General features: G+C 36.9%; 1 protein-coding gene across 7 annotated transcripts in view; it reads left to right on the forward strand.

Annotated features, from left to right (window-relative positions):
- LOC136855625 (zinc finger protein 385D-like) overlaps nucleotides 1-27,367 on the forward strand; it is a 1,128,591-nt gene that overhangs the window by 706,678 nt on the left and 394,546 nt on the right. For all 7 annotated transcript variants that reach the window (XM_067132760.1, XM_067132764.1, XM_067132759.1 and 4 more), the window contains one exon: nucleotides 13,042-13,099. The gene's annotated coding sequence lies outside the window, so the exon portion shown is untranslated. The remainder of the gene's footprint in view (nucleotides 1-13,041; nucleotides 13,100-27,367) is intronic.

Raw genomic sequence — 27,367 nt, forward strand, 5'->3', positions numbered from 1 at the left:
AGTGGTTTTTCCCCAGTCTTCCTAGGCGCAGATGTTCATATACAAGGCACTTTTTATGACAAGCGATAGAAACAGACTAGTAAGTAAATTAACGTATGAATTATAACTGTCTCTACACAAAAACCTGTATATATGTATTTTTGATTGTATGTATTTTCGAGTTTATATTTCTGTCCGCAAGTATAAGAGAGGTGGATACAAATACTGATGTATAACTGCGAAGAATGATTCTTTAAAGGGAAACTAGTACTTTTTTCTTATACAATATTTTGTAGATCCTCACAGACGAGTGCTAACTAGAATGTTCATTTCCGATCCGTAGATGTTTTAGGAAACAATACCTATATGTAAATATAGTCCCACTGTACAATGTTTTTTGTTAAAAATGAAGAATTGCTCGTTACAACAAAAATAAGGAATAATCGATGAGGCAGTGTTAATTCAGCATCATATTTATAAAAAAGAAGTCTGTAGACTTTCAAACATATGCTGCATAGTGCCATGATATACAACTTTCACACACATCATACATGCACGCATATATATACATATATATATATATATATGTGTGTGTGTGTGTGTCTGTATGTATATTTATAAATATATATAATTTGTTTATGAATCATGTCGTCAGCTTTTTAGTGTAACTTTCTTCAATGGGTGTTAATTATCCCCCCCTCTTCCGAAAGCGAACTTAGCAGGCAATGGCTTTGTTTCTACTTGTTTCTATTGTTTGATAAATAGTCGGAGGATTGTTACGAAAACAAAGAATGAACAGAAATTTCGTAAGAGGTTCTAAAGTTTGATGCACAAATAATAATAATAATAATAATAATGAATTTCGCTTGGGATACGAGTCTTCAGTTGTAACTTAATCGCGACACTGGTGTCTCACTTCACTTTGTATGATACTTAAAAATTATCTTTCATTACAGAACTACACACTAGAAATACACTTCTCGGTCATTGAGGAAATTAACAAATTTTTGTAACAATATAAACATTATCGACACAATATCTTTCTCAAAAAGCAATTAGGCAAAATATTGTTTATTGATATAATCGATGAATTTTCAAGATCCCGTCATCAATTGAGCTAAATATTCAGTCTCCCTCACAGATGATACCCAAGCTTCCCTGTCAACCTCAGAGGCAATTAATAATCAATCTCCCTTCCAAGCCATAGAGATAATTAAATACTCCCACTTCATCAATGCCACGTTTCTTTGTCATTAAGTCCACCACGTGGTGCAAAATATCTAACTGATATTTTTAGTCGCCAACTCAATTTACTTTTTCCCTTTAAATCCCCTCACTCTCCCGCCGCGCCCCGGAAACTGACAGCTTCCGTCCTCCGGGCTCAAAAATCCAAATGGTAATTTTGGCGTCTATTAGTCCCGGTCTCTTTGCAGTGCTGTTTGCTTGTCACTAATTTCAGTGGCTTCGTATGCATGGGAGTTTGTAATGAAATAACTGAAATGGTAGACGTAGGTTGACATGGCTGTAAATGTATATACATAATACAGTATATATGTATGTCTATATATATATGTATGTGTGTGTGTGTGTGTAAATGTGCATGTGCATATATATAATATAAATATATATATATATATATATATGTGTATGTGTGTGTGTGTGTGTGTGTGTATATATATATATATATATATATATATATATATATATATATATATATATGAGGTGAGGCAAGGGCTGTTTGACCTCTACTTTAATATATCTGAATTCAGTAGACAGAAGTACGCATAACCTGAGATCGATTAACAGTCTTCAACATAGTATTGTGAGTTGCAGTAATCTGATTCTTACAACGCTCAGAGGGCTCGGGTCCCACCACAGAAAGAAAAGTTAGATCACCTCTATCCCTTTCGGATTTAAGAGCTGAAGAAAAGCTTATGAAGAAAAGGTGTGAGGAGGAACCGAGTTCGTACAAATTAGGCCGTTTCCCCCAAACAGATGTAGCTCCATAGAAAAAGACAGAACAACAGTCACTACCACACTTCTTTAACCTGAATGGAATGGAATATGAAATTTAGGCTTAATGCCAAGCGCTGGGACCTATGAGGTCATTCAGCGTTGAAACGGAAGTTAAGAGTCAAGAGGTTTGAAAGGTGGGTGTATCAAGGGGAAAAACTCGCAGTTGCCATATGAAAGGAGTTTTAGGAGAGGGTGGAAAGTAAGATGGAAGAAAGGGAATATGAAAGGAGGTAGATTAGAAGGGATAAAAGGGGTTGCAGCTAGGGGGCGTAGAGGCACTGCCAAAAACCTCATGTAATGCCTACAGTGCGCCACGTGATGTGCACTGGCGGTCGTACCTTTTACTTACACGAACTGGTTACTAATGCTATATATTACCTCATTTCTCACCTTTTCGTTTCCTTATGGGCAATCCATACTACTCAAACAGCTCATCTAAATAGTTTGAACCTTTTATATCTTTCGTTCACATTCATGATCCTTCCATAAAGGAGAGGTAGGTCAGCAATCTCTCCATAAATTCCAATCTGAGCTTCCATAGACCTAAGTAACTTCAGATCTTCTAAACGCACCTGCGCTATTCTTCTTGCTTCACCTATTCGGCGAATTAATTCTTCTCTCATCTTACCATCATCTGTTATATTTACTGTCTAAAACCATGAATCAACCACTTTCATTCTTCCATATTTAGGCTACATTCTTCGTTCAGTTCCATGGCTTCCTTTTACTCACATAACCTTGCTCTCGGCCACGCTTCCTGTTTATTTTCTCCTGTTACCAATGCTTTCAAACTATTTTCTTAGCTTCTGCAGTGCTATGCTGTATCATCTGCAAACACCACCCTTTCCAAATTCAGTTCATTACTCAATTTCTCCTCCCACATCTTTCCACCTCCGTCTGTTGTACTTTTTCTGACTTTCTTATTCACTCCACCGTAGAGACATTGAACGGCAATGGTGAAGACAATACATTCCTGTCTTGGATCCCTTGCACCAAATCATTCATCTCCCCTGTGCATACATACATACATACATACATATATATACAGATATAATATATACGTGTGCTTGTGTGTGTATTTATACTAATCATGTTAGGCTCCAATAAGACGGGATGGCTTAGATTCCAGATTCCTTAATTTTCAAAGTGCAAGCTTTCGAAGGCATACAGTCTTCTTCATCAGGTACTGGTGCATTAGGGAGAAACAGCCACACTGGGGTATATATATATATATATATATATATATATATATATATATATATATATATATATATATATATATATATATATATCATATATACCTATGTATTTGTGTGCTCCTCCCAACATCTGTTGTTTGCTTTTCCTAATCCCAGGGATGACCTGGCTTGTTGATCTCGAACTCCTCCTGTCCTTCCCTGCATTCTTCTTGATATCCGAGGTCTTATGCGTAATCCTTCGTTGTTCTGGATTACCCCGTTACCGTTCATATATTTGTTTAGGTTCTTAAAACCCAGGTGTATTATATCACAAGTGATCTTTTCCTCAGAATTATTCCCTGCGCTACCTTCCACCTTTTTTTTCTTAACGATTGACGAAGACGTCTCAACGATCACCCTCGGTGTTATATTCTTGCTTTCATATGTGAAATTCATCTGGTTGCCTTTAATCTATAGAAATTATATAAATTTATATAGATAAAAAACTATAGAAAAATTAAATTTGCTTCGTATAAACAAATGTGAATGTTTACATAAATCTTTATGCCCACATACAGAAAACACACAGCGAAATCCACCGTGCACGTCTCACAGACCACTAAGAGCAGAAAGTCCCAAACATTTAGGAAGCACCACAAAAGAGAGATTAAACCTGCACCTGGCATGGTGGTCCGACATGCGAAGGGCAGACTTTAAACTAATGGAACTACTTCCTACAGACCATGAAAAAACAAAAACCAAAGGAATTGATAACGGGGGTCGGTCTGGTAATACTGCAAATTGCCAGGTCAGATAGAAGAGTGTTAATGTTACAATTTGCAGTTGGAGGCTCCAAAGTCTACTCTTCTCGGATGCAGTAGATCGTAAGGATGAAATGGGCGTTTTTATGCTTACATGTGCACTTGGTTAACCAGGCATATATATATATATATATATATATATATATATATATATATATATATATATATATATATATATATATATATATATATATATATATATACATACATACATACATACATACATACATACATATAGTATATATTCTTATGTTTTTTGGCTTGGAATAACATAGTTTTTCCACACATCTAGGCCTATCTCTGTCTATCTACGTATTTATGTATACACAAGCACATGCATGTGTATATATATATACATATATATATGTATGTGTGTGTATGTATATACTGTATATATACACACATTCATATTCGTGAGTATACATGGATATGTAGATAGAAAGAGGTATGCATAGACGTGTGAAAAAAAATAAGAATGTTATTCCAAGTCCAAATAACTAAGACTTTACTTTGAAAAATCCTATAAGAATTCAGTGACAAAAAGTAATGAAAGCTTATGCCTGCTTGACAAACAAATAATTCCGCGATAAGAAAAGATGTAATAAGCCGACCAGAGAAGCGTGGATGACGTCATACGAGCCTTTATGACATCACCACAATAGGCGCCCCTCCTTTTTTCGTGCTCGGAGTGCTTGCAGCGACGCCTGATATGGGTGGGGGAGGAGGCGGGTGGGACGCCCATCCACAGACTTACTCACCGGGTCCAGAGAGACACTGTGGCGGCGTTCTCTAGCACCGTCGTCCCGGGGATAAGTGCTGTTCCCTCTTTATGGAGAATGCGATAAAACTCGCTTGTTTTCGTTGCCGTTCGTTCCCTTCGGTCGTCGGAATGGGAGATCCCATCTCGCTCAGTTTTGCAGCGGTTCGTGCACATGTCGCTGATGTGAGCTTTTGTTTTCTCGAAGGCTTCGACAACGTGGGTTTGTTCGTGAAGTTTTTGTGTCACTGCATTCAAACGGTTTGTGCAAAACAGTCTCAGACTGCGGTAAATCGTTAACAGCCGCGTTGACCGAGTCAACAGATAGGAAAGGATGGGGTAAAAGGATAATTAATATTCTAAGACATAACAGTTTATTAGAAAATAGAATGAGAAAAAAAGATTTTACACATTGTTGATGCGACAGCATGTTTTATGCCCTTTGATTAGATTTTCAGGCTGAACTCCAAGTATAATGAGTGCTTGTTAGTTTCTATTTCAGTGAAGGGAAAGTAATTATATCTGTAGGTCCAGAGAACGGGAACCTTATCACGTCGGGGCCCTAAAGTAAAACAGACAAAAAATTGATGGTGACAGACCTGTTCCTCGAGGGAGGAAGATGATATGGAAACTACGAAAATTGAAGAAAAAAGAATTCCGAAGTTTAACTGCAAAGAAAATATTGGAAACGATAGGCTGACAGGTGTTCCGTTACCTTCTCACTTAATATAATTATAGCAGATAGGTCTGCCCAGTTCCCTTCCCTCACTTCTAGAAGGATGAACCCCTCTCTCACTCGGCCTGCAACTAGACCTGTTCGGCCAAGGTCCAGTGCGAAGTTCTAACCAGATTCACATGTGACAGGAAAAAGACTCTTATTGTTGGATGATTTATGAACGCAAAGGGAAAAGTCTGATAGGTTTAAAACTGACGCATGAAGTGTCTATCGATCTTAGTCACTTCGGCGGCAATATTGACTTGATTTGATGATAAAATTATTTTTTCCATCATATTGCCCGCGTCCACGCCGTCAAAAAATCAATGTGACGTGAGAGAGGGCCACATCGGCACGTCCCGATCGTAAGAACGTTACGTGCCGTCCTGAAACTTTAACCAAGGTACCTTTTACTCTGCATTTTTATGTAGAGGACACTATAGCGAGAGGCAAAAGGACCCAGGTTTGACAAGGGTAAGCCTTAAACGTGGGTTGCATTACCCGTAGACTATCTTTGTTAAACAGGCAAAACACACATATTGCAGTTTATTGTTATGAATGATGAGCTGTGTCATTGTAAATAGATACCATTTGCATTTAAAAAAATTTGAGTATGAAATGACAAATTTAAAACATGCAGTTTTTAATACTTATTGTTAAACTAATTAGTAGTCACAGATGGCTCATTCATGGGCTTTTGCATGAAACAAATCAGTTAATTATCTAACCCCGTGAAACACATTCTCATTCAAATGACCATGAATTGTGTTTTAAAAGATTATTTTTTAGAGAGATAACAAGGATCAGAAGGTAATTCACAAGACAGTGAATTACACTGAAGAAGCCTATTATTGGGGAGAAGACGACCGTAATTCTGAAAGTCGACTAATCGTTAAAATAATGGAGCCATATTGGCTATGATTAACTTAATTTCAGCCATAAAAAAGAGTTTTAGTGACTATTGGGACGAAGAGAGAGAGAAGGCTCTGACCTATTACCCTGGGAAGCAACTTTTATAGATAAAATGTGGAAAAAAGAGTAAAAAAATAAAGTAACAGGTATGAATGAGAGATTTTTTTTGGAAGTGGAATAATGATAAAACAGGAACACAATTAAATGCGAAGGGAGAGAGTATTCTAAATCTGCTTGATAAAAGGGAATTAGAAATCGTATGAGTAAATGAAATGGAATTGAATAAAGGAGTTATCTTGATAAGATAGGTAAAAAAATTTTTTTAAAATAGAGATAGTCGAAATCTTGACAAACAAGTAAAAAATACGCCGAAGTTTCTTCGGGGCAGTGGAGTTTTCTGTACAGCCACGGCCCATGAAACTTAAAGCCGTAGCCCATGAAACTTTCAACCACGATCATGGCTAGCTGTAACCTTAAATAAAATAAAAACTACTGGGGCTAGAGGGCTGCAATTTGGTATGTTTGATGATTAGAGGGTGGATGATCAACATACCAATTTGCAGCCTTCTGACCTCAGTAGTTTCTAAGATCTGAGAGCGTACAGAATAAGTGCGGACGGACAGGCAAAGCCGTCATAATATTTTTCTTTAACGGAAAACTAAAAACTAACCATTGATATCGGTTAACAGAGACTCACAGACAAATAAGTCCTCGTGTGTAAAGGACATAGTTCCTCAGTTACACGAATATTACAGCGTAATTATTTTGGCCGCCGCACAACTTAAATAGAATATATGATGTAGAAATAACAAAATATGTCATTACACCTGGTCGGTAATTCTTCAGTGGTAAGCATATTACACAGTATTATGAAAAAATGGGGTGTATTTGTAATATATATGCAGGGTATAGCACCAGTTTATGCAAATATTTCAGGAAATGAAAGAAAAAGTAATTTTGAGCAGGAAATGTACTATAAAGTCATGCATTTATCGGTGAGAGGAATCTTAAAATAACTTTTCATCATTAACACTACTCTCGGGCGATGGGGGTTGTTAACGGGAGGTCAGAGTAGCCTGGGATGTGGGGGTGGGGGGGATAACACGAATGAGGCAAGTGGATTGCTTGTCTTTTAATTATGATTCTTTTTCTTGCAAGTTATCCAATTTTAATGATTAACATACAGCATTACAGCATAACTTTATGTATCAAGTAAGCAGTGAAAATGTTGCATTTGTGATCGTTGAGCTTTAGCGTGCTCTGTCCTGCCACCTCGTCGTTATGGAATTGTTGAATCAGGAGTCGTGACTAGTTCTGCGCCTATGATGGTGTTTGATGAATGCTTTTGATGGAGAGGGAGAGATTTTTAATGGTACAGTTTAAATCTTTGATGGGTGTCTAATGAATGAGCCTGGCTTTGATGGAGGGGAGATTCAATTCGGCTTGCTGTTCTTTTCTTTTTTTATCGGTGTTCGATGAATACCATTCATGGAGAGGGAGAGAGTTTCAGAGATGCATAAATTTTTTCTCTTTTGTTCAAATTCTAAAGAATACCATTTGATTGGGAGGTATTTTATTCACATCGGCTTAATCGCTCCATCCTCCTCCTCCTCCTCCTCCTCCTCTAACCCCCCTCCCCATCCCAAACTATTCCGACATCTTGTACACCTTCTTACTAGTCTGAGAGGAGTGCCGTTGACAAACGGTTATATTAAGAATTCACCTCACATACAAACGAAGCCTTAAAATGCATATCTTTATAGAACATTTTATGCTCAAAATTACGTTTTCTGTCATTTCCCGAAGTATTTGCATAAACTCTTGTTACACCTGTATATATATATATATATATATATATATATATATATATATATATATATATATATATATATATATATATATATATATATATATATGTATGTATACATATATATATATACATATATAATTGTATTCATGCATATATACATGTATATTATGTCTCCAAATACCGGAAACGCTCATGTGGCATTAAACTACAAGAGAAGGAGCGTAATTTTCATATGAGAAAATTAAAAAGAAGGAATTCATGTATATGTCAGACATACACGCACCTTACACTTCAGTTACCATAATATAGCTGCCAACTTCTCACAAGAGAAGGTAATTAACGCAGCACAAGACCACAGGGGTTGTATGTCGATGTTCTGCAATACGATAAGCATTACTTCTTTTGATCCTTTTACTTAAGGTATGGTCTTCACTACTCCGGTTACGGTATAATTAAACGCTACAGCTGGGGTTATTAGTAGAAAGATTCCTGGGGAGGTTGCTTGCCTTTTCCTTATATATATATATGTGTGTATATATGTATATATATATATATATATATATATATATATATACACACATATATATACTGTGTCTGTGTGCTTTGAAGTTTATGGTTTAAAAGATGAGAGGGACATCATAAATGACATTTGTTTTTAAATCATTAAAGGGGGAGAGAGGGGGGGAGTGCAAATTGAAGAAAGAATCATTTCATATATCATATATATATAATATATATATATATATATACAAATATATATATATATATGTATATATATATAAATATAGACATATATATATATACAAATATGTACATATATGTATATATAGAGTATATATATATATATACAGAGAGAGAGAGAGAGAGAGAGAGAGAGAGAGAGACGGTGGCAACTAAAGATTCTTGTGAATGTCAAATGAAAAATTGACCTGAACATTGACCTTTAAAAGCGATCCCCCAGACTGATAAGCAATAAAAGAAGATGAGAAGCAAAGATAAAAAAGAAGAGGGAGCGTGATCGATTCCTTTCCTGAAAGGTTCCTTTGAATAAGACGTTCCGAGGGGACTTCAGTTCCTGCCGCGACCTCCCACGCCTCTGTTTATTTGCGAAGGCCGGCAGCCCTCCGTCATTTACTGCAACAGGAAGCAGCGCTCGTCTACATTTCTCCTGCCAACGCTCCGTATCTCCTGGTGGAGCAATTCATGTGGAGCAGCTCTCGCTCCAGTTATTTCCCCTCAAAGTCGTCGAGTTGCATAAGGCACCTGCGTGGTCGACCGTTTGTTAGTTCTAAATTAACATTATTAATTACTTTATCCGGCATTATTTCTAGAGAAGCGAAGAGAGATAATGATTCAAAATTTATTCTGTTATTTTACATTGGTGTTCCAAATCAAAGCATTTAAATAGGCTGTACTACGTTGCAGTTTTAATTTACAAAATTGAAAGGGAAGAGCTCTGCAATGTAATTATACCACGCAAAAAACAGAATGAATGCTCCTGCAATGTGTTCCTAACTCTCAGAAGTGAAACAAAATTGTGCGATGGAGTCATGAGTCACAGAATAATTAAATTTTGAAATTAAATGCTAATTCATAGCACAGGACTGCAAGGTTTGCAATGGTGTACCGACTCACAGAAGTGAAATGGAGTTTGCTAATAATCTTAACTCCCAAAAGAAAAATGTATTCTGCCATGAAAATTTGTTGCAAAGCTTTATAATCCACTCAAACAAACTGGGAGACTCTTCTATACAATTACGGCTCACAGAATTACAGAGCAGTCGTAGTTTGTAGAAGTTTAATTGGAAGTTCTGCCATGATTCCTTATAGCTTATGGTAATGATTGGAAGTTATACAGTGAAGTCCTAGTTTGAAGACATGAAAAGAAAGTCTCTGCAGTGTATGTATAGTCTACAGATATGAAGTGAAGGTTTTTGATACAGATATATTTCACGGAGGTGAAGGGCAACTTTCTTCGAAACACCTCCAAGTTTTAGGCTGTAAAATTCCGTTCTAAAAACGAAAACCGTTTTGAGTATTTTCACTTAAATTCAGCTAAATTTATCATTTCATATCCGAGCACGGCGTTTAAAATGAAAAATCATAATTTAATGCAGACGGATAAAATAGATTTCGGTAGGGCAAAGTGAAAAATACGATAGTCCAAAAGAATTGTCCAAAATCCTTTTCTTATCTCTCACAAACTTTCAGCACCGGAATAAAATCAGTGACAATTGCATGCAAAACTTTTCGGTCATTTCTCGGAATTTTTCGCCGCCAGAAAAAGGTCATCTCTCGTCCGGGAAGGATCAGCAGGAACGATTGTCTGTTTACAAGACCCTCAGTTTATGATGTCGGGTCTTTAGAAGGACACGGAATATTTAATACTAAACATTAGAAGGGCCTCTCGTCCCAACTTTTGAATATGGCGTGTTTCGCCTGATCAGCTTTAAAATAGTCCTCTTTTTTTCAGAAAAGAGGGTGGGGTTGAAATATAGTTTTTTATGCATACTATTCTATTCCTGATCGCAAATACATCATTCCATACTAAATTCAAATTTGTATCTTGAAAAATAAAGAAATTAGAGCAGGTTGAATTTCCAAAACTTCGATGGCTTACAACTCAAAAATTTTGTTTGTGTCGAGAGACCCTTCTAATGCTAAACGCCTCTTAAATTCACTTTTGCTGCCGTTCAGCAAAATTCGTTAAAATTTTCTTTTGATAACTAAAATGCATTCATTAAATCTTTTCAAGTAGCGTAAGCCATAACGTAAATAAGAAATTTAATGAAATTTAATCATTTTTAAACTTTTTTGTATTGTTTGCGAAACCACTTAAAAGTTTTAGACATTTCTTGAACCTTTTAAGAGGAAAGGAAAGCTGATACGAAGAAATTCATTATCCAGATTGATTAATTATGACAGATGCCATATTAAATAGAATTTTCTTTCGTAAGCAGAGAAAAAAATCACTTCGTATAATTCCATCACAAGCTAGTATTTAGTATAATTATTAGAGTCCCAACATAAATGTTTGAAAACGCATTTCCTAACGTCAAAGGTGCTGGATACCCCGAACCGAGGACTTTATTAGAATCATCTGTGATATTATTGGCCTCGTTTCCATTCAGCTCTGAGGGAAAATAAATGAAAAGGAGACCATTGTGAAAAATCCTCGTTCAATGGCAGCTGCTGCTGTCTCTTAGAGACATGGCGTACATCAAAGACGTTTCCCTGGCCACCTGCGATAATTCATTTTGTTTAATCTCCGTCGCGCTAGATTAGGCAACTCAATTCATACAAATAAAACAAGGAGCACGTTCTCTATTTCTCTCTCTTCTTCGGATCGGAAATTGTGTTTCTGTGTGTGTATGTATATGTATATATATATATATATATATATATATATATATATATATATATATATATATATATATATATATACTGAATCACGAAAATATGGAACGTGAGGAAAATATAAACAAAGACAAAATCCACAAAGGAAAGAGAAACAATGGAGTGCTGCGAGGCCTTTCGACTTGTCGTCCATTACGTAGCAAACTCAAGTCGAAAGGCCTTGAAGCACTATATACATACATATATATACATATATATAACTGAAATTATTTTTTAAAAATATTTTCACAGAAAATTTTGGGTACATGTATTTCGTCTCTATTACTAATTTTATTGTATCACAGATTCTCTTTATCATTCGGTATCTCATAATTTCCTTTCAACATAGAACAGTGATCTTCTTCAGAATACATTCCATCAAATCTAAAGTTCTTGAAGTTCTTTCCGTTTTTCCGTTGCTTCATTGTAATAGATAGCAGTCATCGTAATCTCTTATTCATACATATTTGTATATATACATATATATGCATGTGTATATATATACATGTATATATTTATATACTATATAGTGTGTGTGTGTGTGTGATGTATATATACATATATATAATTTTTGGCAACACCATGTAGCGTTTCAAGAGAAAGACAGCTATTCTGTTATTTTTTTTTTTTTTACCGTAGTCTCCCCTAACATCGCCCACCAATGTTCAAACAATGCTCTCACGTTGAGGCCTTCAAATATTCTGCCACAAATTGGATGGCTTCATTTATTACTTTCAAATGGGTGACCTGACAGGTAGAAGGAGTCCGGCACTGCCAGGGTATCTAAGTGATTGTCATAGGCAGCGCAGTTGTCCAAGACACAGCTGGCTGCTTCAATCGCTGCCACTTGTGTCGTGGGGACAAGGCGATATTCACGGTTCTTTTTCACCTGTTGCTATTTTGATCCCTGATCCTAAAAAATGGCTTTACCCCTTTCCGAGTAACGAATCATGAAAACACGCTCAGTGTCTAAAAACTTACAGAACATCTCGTTGTAACCGTCCACCTTTACTTGAATTTTGAGGAGGTTCAGATTCGTGATGTTGCCATTACTTGCTTTGAATCTTTGATCCAGGCTCAGAGTGGTGAACCCATGTCTCATACTGAGCTACAGATTTCCAGTGTAAATTGTCTGGATGAGCTTGGAGACAGTCAAAAAGTATCATGGAGGCTCTCACTGTGAACAGACTCTGTTCTGGTGACACCAATCTTGGCGCCTATCTTGCAGACAGCTTGGCCATCCACAAGATGGCAGTCAGAATGGTGTGAACTAAACTAACAGTTTTATTTATTAATCACATCACATGTACATTTTCCCTTCATTCCAAATAGAAAGCCGTCTTTATCACCCAGTATTTCACAGAAATTCCTTTCGAATTTGATTTTCATTATTTCGTAACTCTCAACTTGGTTTTATTTAAAATTCAGTAGTTCAGTATTTCTCTTTCTCTTCACAGATCCTGTTGGAATTTGATGACACTGCTCGTGTGCTCGGAAGCAGATGGAAGTTTGGATGTAAGTAGCTTTCTTGAGTTTCTGTATTGACTAGGTTTATGCTCTTTAGTTAGTTGATGCAGTCATGCACATACAAGTAAAACATACTAACACACACACACACACACACACACACACACACACACATATATATATATATATATATATATATATATATATATATATATATATATATATATATATATATATATATATATATATATATATATGAGAGATAAAATAGCAAATGACGTATGGGAGAAAGGCTAGGAAGTCAGGATGCACTGGACAGAGGAAGGTGGAGAAGGAAACAGCGACCTGATGTAGAAATGGGGAAAAGTGAAGGCAAAGAATAATAAGACATATATATATATATATATATATATATATATATATATATAATATATATATATATATATATACACATCTATATATATTATATACATTAATTTATATATATATATATATATTATATATTATATATATATATATATATATATATATATATATATATATATATATATATATATATATATTTGAACGATTACGTAATGGTGCAGTCACACATAAGGAAGATTTTCATTTTTCTTATTATGTTGGTCTGGAAGGGTATGTAAGAATGTGGAGGGTATTCAGAGAAAGGATTTCTACCTTCTTTGTCAACTTGGGTTTAAGACAAGTGCTCAAGGATGCACTCCCTCTGACCGTTTCATGTCATTTCAGTGATTACCTTCAGCAATTACTGCAGCATACCTCCTAGAGGCTCCACACCTTCTGATGAATCTCGTGGACACTTTATTTGCTCTTCTCTCAGTAAAATATTTAACGTATGTCTGCAGAACCGAGTTTCTGATCCCCTTAGGCTCCAGGTTACTTTATTTCCAAATCAGGGTATTATACAGCGATTAAAATGTTTTCCAGTAACACATTTCTGTTAATCTTCAAGATTTAGGAATGACACAAGGAGGCTGTATGCTATTTTAGGATCCACTAAGGACTGTGAACAATATCTCTGGATATTTCACTTCACAATTTATTCACACAAGGATTGACACTGAAAGACAATGAGTTCACAGTAAATAATAAGAAAATGATAATGGCAAAAGAAGGAAACAAAAGAGTGAAACAAAAGATCACATGTAAAATGATGATTAAGTGCTGCAACTCAAATGAGGAATCAAAATAATTAAATGCAGTTACGACTTGCGTCAACACGTCACACGTGTAAAAACATACGGTTAAACAAGAAAAAGAAAGAATGAAAATGGCACATTCATACGCAGTGAAAGACTAGAAAACTTCAATCTACCGCAGAATGGCTAAACGCAAGACCAGGAAGTCTCTCTTAGGAACTGACTTCTTTTCAGAGAATCGAAAAGAAAAACAAAGGTAAAAGTGCATGATTACTTTATAGTCCATTTCTCTCTCTCAAATGGAGTTTTTTTTTAGATTTGGCCTCGTGAGAGGCTAATTTATTGTACACCCCCCTCCCATCCTGTGAGCGGCGCAGCATCAAAAAAAAAAAGGTACACATACAGGACGCCCAAAAGGGTTGAGTCACATTGGAACAACCCCTGACATCAGTACTGGGCTTTAATTTTGAAGTAAGTACAGTTCAAGCTAAACATATGTATACTAATCACATTTACATTTATATAAAAAAGATAGGCAAAATAAAATGAGTGATACCCTCTCTGAAAGGAAAACGCTGCTGAGATTGAATAACAGTAGTAACTAACATAATAATACATACATAACAGCAGAACTAATAGTAATGATAATGATAGTGATAAGAGCGCATACACATATCAGCCACTAATAATTAAAATGTTCATAGCCTAGGCTGCATTAATATTATTGTAACAGAGCAAGACATACTCCAACTCTTCACTTGAGCTGTTCATTTGGCGCGACATCACCGGCAACAATGCAATGCCTTATGTCGAAGAGTAGAGTAATATTAAGAGTTGTTATAACAAGAGAACTATACACTACCTCTTGCAAAAGAGACAGAACTCTTAATAAACGACTGAAGCGTGATATTCTAAGTCGAGACTTTCAAGCAAACTTTAATTTTCAATTTTAAAGGCATTTAGCAATGCACAGCAACACAACCTTATCTGTCGGAATTTATTCATATTCTCAGTCCATGCGTTTCCCGAGATTTACGTTAATCAGGCATGCAGTTAGTCGCCACGGGCACAGCCATAACCTCGACAATATATGAAATCATCTGCTTGAAGATACAGAAATAAATGTGACTTATACCGCAACATATGACACTTCCGGCGATACGTTGGTATTAAACAGCTCTGAGGCGTTTTTCTCTCATGCAGTAATCTCATTAAAATAACTCTCTTTAGCTCTGTGACAATTATAAACACACTGCACGTTAGAAGTTCAACTCATGCATAATAACTTCTTTTTAAGAATGCTGATAGCAATGAGCGTAAGATTACTCTATGAAATATTTTAAACAGCAGCGGAATACCTCAGAGTGACAAGACTACTTCAAGCAGTAGTGGATTAATTCAACACTGATAGTACTGATTTTAAATCACAGTGGACTACTTCGACACTGATGCAAATACTTTTAACAACAGTGGATAATTTTAACAATGACAATATACGTAAAAGGACAGAACAATTTCAGTACTATCACGTTACTTTCATCTAATTTTACTTTCAAAATGCTGGTCTGGAAAAGAGGATTGTCCAGTATACCTATTGCATCAAAGCCTTACCAGACAGTCTTGTTCTCCAGGCCAACAACCATACCACTTGTATACCCTCTACCTTGTAGAACTCCAGACACAATAGGTCTTGGAGCGTTACAGACCCCTCCAACAGCAACTCGTTGCTACCTACCTGTAAGGCAGTCTTCAGGTAATCATAAAGCATATCCACCCATTGTAAGATTCTGAATTTTATTTATCAGTGCCTAATGATTTACTAAATCGGACAGCACCAAAATAACTGCACTCAAAACCCTTAACAAGGTTCCCTTGCAAATGGCATGTCAAATCTAAAAGAGCATCACCGTAACTAACTGCTTCCTATATGCATATTTAGTATTAGCTAACAATACTTTATTCCATATACTTGTAAAGGTGCTTAAAAATTAATTTTCCAGCAACTTTGAAGAGCACACGGCGAACAGAAATTGGCCTGTAGTTACTGCATTCTGTAGATATGCCACTCTTTGGAACAGGCGCTGTATTACTGACCTCGCGCTCTTCCGCAAAGATACCACTGACTACTGGGAGTAGTGAAGTCTCCACTATGAGGACTGAAACTGCCCTTAGTCTCAACCGAGACAAGGAGTAGGTTAGTGAATGGTGTAGTCAGTGGGGCACGAGGCTGAAGTCCAGTGAAGCGAAAACGCTGTTGATCAGTGGATCTCGTACTGATTTTCCACCCCATCCTCCCTTTCAAGTGGATAGGACTCTGCTCAATGAGTCTAAAACTTTAACCATTATTGGTGTAACTTTTGACTTTTCTTAATTTTGAGAAACGTCTCATGAAAGTGTTAGCAAATGCCGCATGGAAGTTGGGCATTGTACATAAGGCTTCATATATTTGTAACATATAAAATCAGTGCAACCTGTTTTAGGTCATTTGTCCTTTCTTTACTAGAATACTGTTCTCCGGTTGGTATGTCTGCCTCTGCCAGAGATTTATCTCTTTCAGACAGAGTGGTTCGTGGTGGTAGGTTTGTTTCCTAACATTAGCAGATATGACTTGGACCATCGATGGATGGTCTCTTGATTGTCAGTTTTTCACAAGTTGTATTTAACGGAGATCTTTCACATTCACAATTGGTCCTTGGTCCTCTTTTCCTGCCGAGAGCCACCAGATTTGCTGAACAGCGACGCCAATATGCAGTGAATGTACCTCGCAGTCGAACTTTTCAGTTCCAGAGATCCTTTGTTACTCACATCGTTGGACTGAGGATGTTGTGCAGTTGGAAGCCCAAAGGTTCAAGCAAAGATGCAGTGCATTAGTGCCCTAAACCAATTCTCCTTGAATTTGATCATTTACTTACTTTACTTTCTTAGCCATTCAGTTATTTTGTTATTTGAGTTTTTCTCTTTTGATAACTGATGTCTTCTTCCCGCATTGCCTTTTACCTTATGTTACTTCTTTCAGATGAACACCATATTCTTTGGAAGCTTGAATGTCAAGTTAATGGCCTCTGTGGGCTTGTTCTATGTGAATAGCGTTCATCATCCGAATAATAATAATAATAATAATAATAATAATAATAATAATAATAATAAATATACAATAATAAAAATGAATAGTGCTTGGCTTGGACAACATTTCATTTGCAAACCAAATGTAACAAACAATGTAACAAATGAAACTGACGTACATCAGTACTTGTTCCGTTCCCTAAGGATATAATTTCGATTGCCTCATTCATCTAAGGAGAGAGTCATTTAATACTTGTGCCTGCATGTGGAGGTAAAGTTAAATCTTGAATATAAATATTGTATTTTCGTTAAAAAATATATATTGCGTGTTTAAGTGAATGAAAGTGTCTTAGATGAAATACAGCATTAGCAGAGTCTACCGCAAAGAACTTTTCCTGAAAGCGATGTAACTAACATCTTCAGGGATCATTGAGCATCTTGCAGCCAGTTTTTGTGCCAGCAAGAAAATATTGGTAACTGAACTGAAGCCAGGCATGCCGGTGCTCGTGTGGTATCTTAAAGAAACGTGTATGACTAAAATTTTGACCGCCTGATGAAAAAGTTGGCGCAACGCACAAAAACATGCTAGAAAAGTTGCTCGCTAGGGTGGTATGAGTAGCTGAGCAAAAGTCTGTACATCCGTTTTCTATACTCTGTTTTTATTTCCGTTCCCCAGGTAGCGGGGGAATCGTACCGCTCCCCTTTTTTTTTTTTTTTTTTTTTTTACAATGCATACATTCTGGCATGAATATTCCAAAGGCGTCCATAAATCCTGCAAGTCTTGGCAATAAATCATTGTGCGTGTTTGTGTGTGTGTGTATGTGTGTATGTGCGCGCTCGCGATGTGCATAAAACTGTCAGCTTTATCCCCTTGTTCCGATGCAGAGAATATAAACGACTAACGAATTCTCAGAAAAAAAAAAAAACTAAGAGAGGAAGCTATACAGTGACGGTTTTAGGTTTTCGGTGATGGTCACTGTAATCACTGATCCTTTTCTTTCAGTGAACGTATTTTATCATCACTGATTAGCAACGCCTGTCTGAGTCAGGTTGACTGAACAGTTCAAACTATAAAACGTTGTCTAATTTGGATAAGCTGGATGTTTGGGCTCCTTCCTGTGCAAAACACTTTTGGGCGAAAATGCTTAGCAAAAAAATGTTAGTGATATCTTTCAGCTTTTTTAGCGTTCTGTGGAAGAAGACCATTGAGATGGCTATATGTCTGTCCCTCCGCACTTTTTCTGTCCGCCCTCAGATCTTGAAAACTACTGAGGCTAGAGGGCTGCCGATTGGTTTGTTGATCATCCACCCTCCAGTCATCAAACATACCAAATTGCAGCTCTCTAGCCTCAGTATTTTGATTTTATTTAAGGTTAAAGTTAGCCATGATCGTGCATCTATTACCGCTATAAGTGCCAACAACACAGGCCACCACCGGGCCGTGGCTGAAAGTTTCATGGACCGCGGCTGAGAGTTTCATGGGACGTTGTTGAGGGTTTCATAAGCATTATGCGCTGTACAGAAAACTCGATTGCTCCGAAGAGACATCGGCGCATACTTTACTTGTTTTCTGTCGGGTTTGGTGTAAATTTACTTTATTCGTTACTTTTTGCTTTTCGTAGCCATCTGCTGAATTACTCGCGTCCTTGGAAGTAAATACAGATAAAATTGCACGATGAATAAAGCCACAAAAGAAAAAGAAAAACATTGAGAAATTTCTAGCTTCATTTCAGAGCCATCGGGGAAGCAACATTTCACAATATAATTATACATTAGTTACTTTACTACCTCGAAAGTCCCAATACTGGTCAAAAATAAATAACTTGCAAAAAAAAAAGCAAAGGAAAAGAGCAAACGAAAAAACGTGGTCTAGAAGCTAACATGAAATGTGGGAGGCCAACCGAAGCGGCTCTTTATTAACAGCGCCATACCAAGAATATCTATTAACAGACACATGCGCACCTGTGTTCGGGTAAAATGGATCTGAGCTCCACCTCGTGAACCTAAATTATCGTGATCATATAACCTGTCCAGCCCCAACTGTATTTCTAGAGCAGTGTATTTCGTGCGCAGCTTGTACTCGTATAAAAGGGAGGTTAACGGCGTATAAATAATGTCCGGAAAAACTGGAGAACAGCCGCTGCGCTAACGACTGCCGGTGTTTATTTTACGGCTCGCTAAAGCAGAAGATGACTGCAAAAATTTCTCGGCAATAATTACCAAGTGTTTCATAACTAAAACTTTATATGCTGTTAACTTGTGACCGATGCACGACACAAATATGTTTCACAGAAAGGGCATTCTCATCCACTGGTATATAAGTACGACGGAAGAACACTGAACATCGATTTTGATTGGGATATAAAAACAATTAACCCGGACGCTTGTAGGTGGAAACGTTTATATGGATCGAGAAATGAATCCTCTGCTTTTAGACGTTATTGATCACTCACTGAATTGAAAATAAAATTGTTTTGCAGAATATTTAAAAATCAACCTTATTAACCTATTGGAAATGAAGCGTGTAGTTCTAGGCTTGTAGGGATAACTTATATTTAATTCAGTGAGCTTCTTGAGAGCGGTATTTTACTACTTGGATTAGAAGTATGAGAAAGGACATTGGACATGAGTGGAGATTTGTGAAAGATAAAGTACAGGAAAGGCGAGGGGAACGGAAATCCAGAGGCCTCCAACGTCTTAGGATTACAAAGAAATATTGTAGAGAAAAGATATTCGGAAAACTGAAAAAAAAATCCATCGAAATAAAAGATGATTGTACACAGCATATCTTATTTTGTTTTTCAGTTTGAAATACTTTGTGAAATCTCCAGATTTACTCTGAGAGAAAGCATGTTAGAGGGACTTAAGTTATACCTTAAGCTGAAGACAAATGGCCCTCAACTGCATCTTACTACGAATGATTTTTTTTTTACATTTTGCCATTAAACTAGAATCCTCCAGATTCTTCAGGTTACAAGCGGAGTGTGTTATCTTGTGCCGAACAACAAGATAAAATCAGTTTAAACTGTTCCTCGAACAAGAGTATTGCACGTGTCATAGGTAAAATTTTTCGCTATATTTAACATGGAATTCTTCTTACTTAGTTTATCTACTCACCTACGTAAAGATATGATTGAAGAAACTAATAGAAAAACGGGTTTTATTCCACTGTGCAGTGATAAGACAGACATAATTGGAAAGTATGTTATGAGTCACGAGTACAAACATAGCATGAAAAAAGATAATTGGAAAATATTGTTTTAATCCAGCGTATCTAGAATGAGTCATGTTGCAACTAATCAGACAGGCTCCAAAACTAACAGGTTCTCAGAAAACTGATGTAATCCTGAGTCATTTTCAGATAAGCACACTCGGCCGCCTACAATTGCTCAACAGTAGTGTGGACTGATAGACCAGAAGTAGTTACAACATAACAATTTGATCTGATAAACCTGAATTCTTATAGAATCCTATCGTTACACATGACTGGTAAACCTGAAGCTATGAGTCATAACACTGCAGATGGAGCTGATGAGCTTGAATTCTTGTTACATTACAAAAGGATCTGATAACCCTGAAACCATAATTGGTGAAAACGTTATGAATGGATGATAAACCTTTGTCAATAAGGAGTCACATTCTCAGCACACAGGGATCCAGCAAACGTCAATCATTAGGGAGTCAAACTGCAAACGAATCTAGTAAATCTGGAGGCTTCAGAAGTCACACTTTGTTAAGGTATCTGAAAAACTGGATCCGTTAAACCTGGAGCTATGAGTCACCATAGTTCAACAGGACCTGATAAACCTGAAGCCTTAAGTGGTCACATGACTAAAGAATCTGACAAATAATGATATATATTTGTGGTCACAACACTACATATTGATCTGCAAAACTTGGTGCACTATGATCTATCAGATCAGCATGGATCTGATCAAGTTGAAAACTTAGTGCTCATATTACAATAGATTCTGGCCAACTTAGTCATAAGTGGTTAAAAAATGACTAAAGAATGAGGTACCTTAGGCCTTTAGTGATCACAACATCCCAAATGGATCTGCTGTTCTTTGGTCTTCTTCTTTACAGTATTTGACTTTTTCTTTTTCCTTCCCTCGCTTAGTATTTTCTTATCTCCAGAACCTGCGACTGACTGCATTCTCCCCCGAACGCTCACCACCTTGAGACGCATTGTCAGAGTTAGCGACAGCGCCCCCTGATTTGAGAGTTTGCGACTTAATATAATTTTTGTTGCTCTTTACTGCCTAGTTTTAATTTTATTCCCTCACCCCTCTGCATAACATTCTACTTTGAGACTTATGCATCTTAGTTGTCTCAGTAAGATTAAAAAAACGACAAAAAAAATCCATCCGCTCTCACGGGTTTAAAGGGACATTCAGTAGATACCATATCTTTCCTTTTTAGCTACATCTGGCATTGGCACCCAATTCGTTTTCCTTTCTTTCTCTTTTTTCCTCCTATTTTTACAGTAACCACCTGCCTTCAGGAATTAAAGCTACGGCTGGCACCATCGCATTATCACCTCCGCTCGAAAAAAAAAAAACGTGGTTCGCTGGGAATGTGGCTATATTGCTCTGAAATGTGGCGAGATATTTTCTCTCTCTCTCTTTCTCTCGCTATCTCTCTCTCCCTCACTGTCTCTTCTTACAGTAATAGACCTAGATTTAGAAGCTGCTCAGGCCGTCTCTGTCCTCCTTAACATAAAACAAGGAAGAAAATGCCAATCCGATGTGTTGCCTCCCGTCCTCCTCTGTTGGAGAAACTTCCCAGACAACGAACGCTGGCTGGGTTCGTTGGCTTAAGCAGGTTGCGAGGAAGAAGAGGAGGAGGAGGACGGAGGGATATTTGGTTGGGGGAACGGAGTTCGGAGGAGGATGGGAAGAATGGGTAAAGGGGAAGGGGGAGGGGAATATTCTAGTTTAAACCCACAAGCGCCGACCGAGCTCTTTGTCAACAATATGATGGAACGCTTCTTCTAAACTTAAAGTTTATCGTCGTTAACGGAGGAACAACCGCGCACTATGGCTCCTGCTGCAGTTGTTGGTGTTGTAGTTGGGAGTCTCAGGAGAAGACGCAGATCCCAAGTTCAAAGACTTATTAATTATTAGAGATAATACGCATTATAGAACAGAGACTTGAAAGTCCTGGGGCGAGATGCATGATATGCTGTAAGTAAAATGGAAGAGGCTAGGGACGTGAAACTTAATATTGATCACAAGTCTCGGTGGCCCAGTAGCTTTATGTAAACTGAATTAGTAAGGCATATGCTATTACTCTTCCCGAGAGAATAATTTCACCGTCTATCAGGAAGCGAACAGGTAGATTAAATCTTAAAAGATATATCTGGTATTTCCATTTTCCCGACTCTTAAAGCCTCGTGTCATTTCTTCATGGTTAAACCCCGTCCTTTCCATTCAGTTAGTTTTCCTCTTTTACCCCCATGACTGGTTATATAAGGGATATTTTTGCTTTTCTCAACATTCTTTCAATCAAACCGAACAGAAAACGAGTTAACAATGCGCCGAAGTTTCTTCGGCGCAATCAAGTTTTCTGTACAGCGTATAATCAAAGCCACCGAAAATAGATCTATCTTTCGTTGGTCTCGGTATAATGCTGTATGAGCCGGGCCCATGAAACTTTAACCACGGCCCGGTGGTGGCCTGTTCTACATCGTTGCCAGACGCACAATTATGGCTAGCTTTAATCGTAAATAAAATAAAAACTACTGAGGCTAGAGGGCTGCAATTTGGTATGTTTGATGGCTGGATGGTGGATGATCAACATACCAATTTGCAGCCCTCTAGCCTCAGTAGTTTCTAAAATCTGAGGGCGGACAGGAAAAGTGCGGACGGACAGAGAAAGCCGTCGCAACAGTTTTCTTTTCAGAAAACTAAAACTAGAAGTATTGAAGATTATGCACTAACTATGAATGGCAGGTCATAGAATATCAACATTCCCTATTTGCTGCATATTTCAGAAAGGATAACAAAGTAGAATTTCGAAACTTTGCTCAATACTATCATTTATAATAAGAATACCAATAACAGTAAAAACAGGGTGTCTTTTAGAAATTAATAATATTGGTAAAGACTTTCAACTGGACTGTAGTTAGCAAGGTTAACCAAATACTCTCTGTCATTTTTCTCTATTTTCATAAACAGTAGGAAGCAGACGTTGTCTTTACATAGTATTTATGACAATAGAAATCCACAATATTATAAAAAAAAAATCTGGATTTATAGAATCAAAAAAATAAATCTAATTTAGATCCTGGAACACAAGAATCTTTTGAGATGAAATTGTACAGATAAATCTTCTGAAAATGTCTTCAGTTGTTCCTGATGGTACTGGGAATCTTATCTTTAAATTTTGTAAAACTGCCTCTATTAGTTTTCAAGTAACCCTGTTAATTGAAAGACCGACGAAATGGAGCCAAATCATCAGTTCCTTGGTAGAGACAATCATAGCAGTGGCGATGATGACCACACTCTATTTCTTTTTAGTATTGAGCTAAATTTAACCATCACAAACCCGTAAGAAAATGAAAGTCAGCATAATTTACTTGATTTAATTTAGGCAAAAAGCAATTGCAAATATTAGTAACCCATTGCAAAAATTAGTTAGCTATTGCAGTGCACAGGTACACAAATAGTAATAACAAAAATCTTAATACTGTAGTAGTAACCAAAGTAATAATAACATTATGATAACGTCCTCGCAGACTCTTAGATTCTTCTCGAAAGAGCCTTGAGGTTAAACTATACGAAAGAGGAGGAGGAGGAGGAGGAGGAGGAGGAAACTTAACTCCGTCGTATACCAAAAGTTCCATAATCATCGGCTTTGCCATGCGGCCACTTATGGAGTCACAACACCGCCTCGCAACTTTTACTGAAGGAGGACAAACTTATACTTATCAGCGTCGTATGACAACATGAGTCGTGTTTTTTATAGCAATAAATAGTTGGGTTAAGTTTCTTGCTGGCGGAAGTGTGTTTATAGTCTTGAGGTTTTGCAGTTTACGCTTGGGACATTTTTTAAAACATGGAGAGTTTGTAAAGTGAGCGTCTGCAAAGGAGGATGTAATTCTGGAGATTTGTTAATTAAAAGGAAAGGGCTTAAAACAGTGGCTGGGTTTGCTTTTATCCAAGTGTATTAGCGCGATAGTTTCATCATGCAGACTGTAATGTTCGTAGTTTTAAAGTTTATTATAAATAGTATGGTTTATATATATATATATGGTTTATATATATATATATATATATATATATATAATATATATATATATATATATATATATATATATATATATATATATATTTATATATCTACCTAATCTTCTTCAACTTTTTCGTACGATCTTAATCCCATGTTCGTGTGGGGTCAGCCACTTGAGTCTTCCTTCTCCACAGAATTCCACTTTGGGCATCTACGCGCTCTCTACTACGTCACTCCAACTAATTTTCTACGTACTTCTACTTCTTCTGCTGCTGCCCTCTACGCCCCTATCGCATGCCATCTTACCCAGAGCATCCTCATCACCACCAACCACATGACCATATCATCTCATCCTACTTGTCATGGTTTCATCTGGTATTTTACAACCTTTTTCTGTTTTGTTCACTTTCAATTCTTTCCAGCAGTGACACTCCCAGTATCCATCCTAACGAGAATAATTCTCATGTTTGACCTCTCCGGGCCTCCCTCTTCTTTACCTCACAGTGCTCAAATTTCTGCGCCCTGCAGCAGCACTGGTGTGAGTACTGTCTTGTAGACCTTAATTCTAAGTCTGTAAGGAATCCTCTTACCAGGACCCACCCATAAAACTTGCTTCCCCTTAGACCAAGTCGCAATTAGTGTAATATCACCAGTGCGTTGTGTATCTTGTGGAAGGCTGATTGTAAGAGATCAACTAATCTAGAAGCCCTCTGAAGGGGCCTTGAGCACAACCTCCAAGGAAACTGTCAAAGCACGTAAAAAGCCCTTCGTCGTTAACCAGATCAAAGACACCACTAAAATCAGTTGTGCAGGTCTAGACGAAGACTAACCTGTCTTGGGTGTAGCTTGTTAAAACAAATATGTCATAACAAGTAGAGTTGTTTACTATAAGCATTGGGTGGCACTAAACAAAAATCCAGAATTCTTATGGAGTATGGAAAGGATTTCATTTGGTTAGCACTCATCCAGTCCACCAAAGCCGGAGCAGTATTGGATGAATTCCTTACATCTGGCGAAATGTTTTAGCTAAAAAATAACAAATGCATAGAAAGATATGATTTAGGATAAAATTCCGTAGATATCCAAACGTAGTAACAGAACCCCCGCCAGGTTCTTCCCCGCTACAACACTGGAAACGAGCGCTGATGGAAATTAAATTTGAATGAACTTTCGATGCGAATTGATGCCATACAGAATGCCGCCGTAAGTGAACAGAATAGACGATGAAGGAAATATGAAAAAATTATATTCTACAAATTTAAACAAGGCTTTGAAATATTTTTCTAAAAATCACATTCGACATGCAGCGATTTTCCTCAACATAGAACATGTTTCTTATCAGCATGATTTAAAAAATGAAATATTTTGTTGCATGAATATTCCTACAGAGGAGACCTGGCGAGACGAGTTGGAAAGCGGCAGCATATTGGATTAAGTAATGCATTGCTGGTTGTATTGCTCGGTGCATAATTTGTAATTCTCCCTATCCTCCCTTGTTTCTCTCTCTCTCTCTCTCTCTCTCTCTCTCTCTCTCTGCTCTGACAACGCTGTAAATGCAATTAGATTTCCGCACCCAGACACACACATATGTACATATACATATATATATATATAATTTATATTTATGTATGTATATGTATAAAGTATTTATGTATATACATATAGATATCTATACAGTATACATAATTTATAAATGCACATAAAAATAGGTATATGTTTAGATCAGTCTCGGGATCCAGGTTAGTATATGACCTGTTGGGTTATATATATATATATATATATATATATATATATATATATATATATATATATATATATATATATATATATATATAATCCCATGGATCATATACTAACCCTGACCCCGAGATTGATCTCTATAGGCTAAAGATTACTGAGAGCCTTAGACATGGCTTAGATAAGGTCATTGTTTTCCCAGCTCCATGGCCCTCTCCCTAAAAAAAAATTGACAGTTCACATCCGGAATGCGCAGGCTCACTGCTGACCAGGCTGACCACTTTTCGTGCCTCCGAATTTCTTTTATGTCTACTTGGGATTTACGTAAGTCTGTCACCACCTGGTGTGGGAAAGGTCATTAACCCTTGTAATTTCTTTTTAACTTTGTTCTATTTCATTTTCATTTTCTCCACTTAATTAATTAAACTGTTAACTTTTTACCAGTAGAGTCAGTGGCGTAGAAAAAAATCTCGTTAATTCTTTTCTTATGTGATTGTCGCCAAACCTTTGTTTAGATTGCTTTTTGTAGATGTTTGTCCCGTAGTATAATAAAAATGTATTTTTCACCTTTCTAACCGTATCTTATAAACCAACGTTCTTTCTAAATGCCGGACTAAATCTGTACCTAATTAATGAAATAGCATTAAGAATACTATTATATAAAAAAAATTGTCAGTGAAGAAACTCTCACCACGGGACAGATGCTTCCCCAGCTGTGCTCACAAAATGAAAATTCAAGAAAGGAAAAAATAAAAAGAGACCGACGCGTCAATTAGCGACAGCGGAAGCGAAAAAGAATTTCCGAACGCTAGAAAATCCGCAATAAATAACAACAAATAGAATAATGATGTAGCACTCCATCGAAGAGCCCTCTTTTGTTTTACTTATTTTGCTCTTATCTGCATTTTGGCACATTTTCAGCTTTTCTTTACTTTTGTTGTTTTGTTTTCTGCGATTTAAGTTCTTGTATCATCTTTTCCTTCGTTCTGATCATTTTCTTTTGTTTACTTGTTTGCTTGTTTACTCTCGTTGTATTCATCTTCTGAAATTAGTTTCATGTCTGTTGGGTTCATATTTGTAATAATTATCTCTTTTTTTCGTATTCTGTTTACTGTTTTCTCAC

Source organism: Macrobrachium rosenbergii, chromosome 32 (assembly GCF_040412425.1).
Source record: "Macrobrachium rosenbergii isolate ZJJX-2024 chromosome 32, ASM4041242v1, whole genome shotgun sequence".
Taxonomy (NCBI): Eukaryota; Metazoa; Arthropoda; class Malacostraca; order Decapoda; family Palaemonidae; genus Macrobrachium; species Macrobrachium rosenbergii.